The following is a 3,933-nucleotide window of genomic DNA, read 5'->3' on the forward strand; positions in this document are numbered from 1 at the left end:
GAACCATGGACAAGCAGACCAGACAATCGTTGCGTATGCCTACCGGATGCGTGCTAATTGGATGTGAGTTCGAGGAGGACGTTGTCAAACACTAGTCAAAAAATGCTGTGTGCTTCACCGCCGCGCCCAGGATCTTCAGCAGCATCCCTGACAAGATGTCTCAGACTGAGGGGATGTCAAGTCTTCTGCGGTGTCGTCACAGCCGAACTGGCCTGCGAAGTCTCTGCGCGGCTCTCTGCGCCGACAGCAGAAACACGGGACCACACGGTAAGCGGAGCCATAGCACACAAGAGCAAAGATCCGGAAGAGCAAGATGGGGAGGAAGAGGAGGAGGAGGAGGATGGAGGGAGGGTGTGTGGGGTAGCACGGGTTATTGTCAATATCTCTTCACGGCTCCAAGCACAGCCAAGCATTCTCAATTCTCACTATGCATTCCAATCAAAGCGAGGATGGACATTAGGTACCGCGGGCAGACGAGCTCTGCAGAGCTGGCTGACTCGGGTTGGAGAGCCGTGGCGCAGCAATATAGCCACTTGGGAAATCATAAAAAGTTCATGTTCACGTTGAGGGTGTCCACATGACCAGGCCACTGGCCAATCCCTGCGTGCGGCCACTCACAAAGTTGTAAATTTTCATAAAACAAGGAATTTATAGCAATTCTGTGCAGCTCTACAGAGACAGGATCTTGCTCTTGCTCCCACGTCCACTCCTCTCCGCCATTTTCGTCATCTTCTGCTCTTGAAAGAGACACGTGTCACCGTTCTCTCCCGGTGGAAATATCGTTGGGCTTGTAATCATTTAAAAATGAGCACCACACCACATGGCGAAAATAAATATACAAAGACCAAAGTACAAAATGTAGCTGTGTTGTCAGAGCAGACTTGTTGGCGTTCATGTAGGTTAAAATATGGCCTGTTGTAATGAAACGGCGACTTGTCCGTTAGCTACACACATGTACTCGGTCACATATTTAGGCGTACAGTTTGTTGGTCTGTTGGAAAACATGAACAGTTAATTTATACATGCATAATGATTCAACAATGTCTTTTGTCTTCCAGTACGCTCCTCTCTTTATGTGCTTGGCGAACATTACGTTTCGAAGTGAGTTCAGTGTGCGTGGTGTCAGTTTGCATGCTTGCAGCTACAAGCACGTCCTGCGTAAATGTAAGGTAGTTTCGCATTGCCGCACTGCGTCAACATTTGAACACCCCACAGGCCATACGATCCGTATTTGTTCAACGAGTTTCCATACGTTATTGACAATTGCATCCATTTAATGGAAAGTGGACTGGTTGAAATTAGAGATGTGACTACATTTGAAAACAACCACAACACCCGGTAGTTAATTCCATTCCACAGGAATGCAGTATAGGCCTACTGTTTGGTATTTGCGCAAATCAAATAGCAAACCACCTAAAGGCCACAAACTTAATTAGGTTATGTAAAAAGAGAACGTAATATCCATGTAATCATCAAGTTCCACAATACACTCAGTCATTTGAATTTATACAAATTATTATTATTTATATTTACTGTGGACATTGATTGCACATGACTAAAATGAAATAAAATAATAATAAAAATAATATTTTTTTAAGAAAAAGAGGAGCTATATTTCGACAGTTTCACATATTTTAGACTTATTTAACCGAATTTTTTTTTTTAGTTTTACGGAAAACAAGTCATTTATATAATTCGAATATGTACATTGGTAGATTAAAATGTTTATATTGTTTGCTGTTGCTATTTTCGCGTAAAAGGGTTCACTGGTCAGTTTATCACATTTTAATCAGGTGCATCTGAAAATTACTTTGTGGGTCGAATTAGACCTTTGAAGCTTTATTATTCTACGGTCCTCGGTGTGCATCAATGACTGTAATTCATCTTAAATCCGTGTTACTTTGTTCTGACCACAATTTAAATTAGTCATAAAACAAATACAGGCAAAATGGTTTAGATTTACATTACGTTTGAAAACATTCACTGACGTATTTCTGCCGTGATTCCTTTAAGATCTCTGGTTTCCTATGTCATAGTATAAAAACAGACAAAACTCTTCCTCAAGGTTAAATTTTAAACCAGTGGAGGCGCAACACAGAAGGCACACACAGCTCGCTACATGCCTTGTTCGTCTGCTTTCTTTGTGTTTTTTTTTTTTGTGTGTGTGGGGGGGGGGGGGGCATTTATTTGGGTTTACGGCCCTTTGGTGGGTGCAATAAAGTCGTCAGGACTTGTAAACCCCCCCCTCCCTCCCCCGCTCCACAGCCTCCCCACTTGCCAGCTCACAAACACGTTGACAACCTGGAACTCCACACGAAGTCGAGTTAGATAAGGAAAAGCAAAAGCGTCTGCCTTTTGCAATGAGATTGCTTCAGCAGAAGTAAAATTCTCTTACCGCATTAAACAACTAGAGTTCAGAGATTCTGATGGCTTGTATTTTTTATACTGCAGCGTCATTATTTATGACTCAACTGAAATGTTTTCTGAGCACTTAGAAACATAACCGCAGCTGAAACAAACTCACAGCAAATCATATTGAACATGAAACAAAAAATAACAATTAAAGATAACATTATATTAGTTGACATCGGGCATGGTGATGCAGCTGCAGAGTATTAGCCTCACAGTACAGAGGACCGGGATTCAAATCCTGGCCCCGCCTGTGCGAAGTTTGCATGTTCTTCCCGTGCCTACGTGGGATTTCTCCGGGCACTCCGGTTTCCTCCCACATTCAAAAATATGCAACATTAATTGGACACTCTAAAATTACCCCTTGTGAGTGGTGCTGTTTGTCTCGATGTGCCGTCAATTGGTTGGCAACCAGTTCAGGGTGTACCCCCCTTCCTGCCTGTTGACAGCTGGGATAGGCTCCAGCACTCCCAATGATCCTTGTGAGGATACGTGGCTAAGAAAATGGATGGATAATAATAATTCTAATAATAATACGATTTCAAAACCAGTTGCTGGAATGTTTTATCCCCTATCATTGTATATTTTAGAAAACGTTCATTTCATTTTAATATAATTGCATTTCTTAAAGGTCATGTGTCGTCAAACGGATGATTTTTATTAATTAAAAACCCACAGCCAATATGGTCCCATGTGTTTTTTCACCACAAAACATGATTTTGACATATACAGCTTTTTGTAACTCCCGCCATGAAAATCCTCTCAGGGAATTGTTTTCGAGAAGAAGCAGGAAGTGACGTACAAGACAGAGACGCCCCCTAGTGGACTCTTTTGTTTTTATTATTTTTACCTCCGGGAAGGTAGCTCGTTGTTCCTTCTTGTTACCTTATGCCAGCTCATTGCATTGCTGGGCACTGCTTGAACACTCGGGAGAATGGAATTACCCTTCATAAGTTTGAAAGAGACCCTGTTCGTTGTGAAAAATGGATTGCACGGGTGCAGAGGACGAGAGCTTCATGGGTTCCAAATAACTGGTAGGTGTGTATACAGGTCCAAAAAAATATAATTGTTTGGGGTGGACCACGTAATCGGTCTCTCTCATAACGTAGGAAAAGATCAGCGTATGAAATGTGTTGATGTGCGCATACAGCAACTAAAAATAATAATAGTTTGGGGCGGACCACGTAATTGGTCTCTCTCATAACATAACAAAAGATCCGCGTATGAAATGTGTTGACGTGCGCGTCGCCCAGCCAACAATGTCTCGATAGTGTTCATCGCGTACTGCGGCGACTTTGAACATAGCCCTAAAAGCAACATAGCTCGGCTCCACCTCCTCCTTATATGCCACTACGGGCGCCGAAACTCAGCTGCTGAGGCGCCGCGTTCGGGGGTCACAGCTTCTGCGAAGGCTGCGCGTCGGGCTTTGCGATGGGGGCGGCTCTGAAGAACCCAGCCGAGAATGCGTTACTCAGTCGCGTGCGCGCATAAAACGCCCCGCTTCGACTGCGAGCACCCCCCTAA

Source organism: Syngnathoides biaculeatus, chromosome 16, assembly GCF_019802595.1.
Source record: "Syngnathoides biaculeatus isolate LvHL_M chromosome 16, ASM1980259v1, whole genome shotgun sequence".
NCBI lineage: Eukaryota > Metazoa > Chordata > Actinopteri > Syngnathiformes > Syngnathidae > Syngnathoides > Syngnathoides biaculeatus.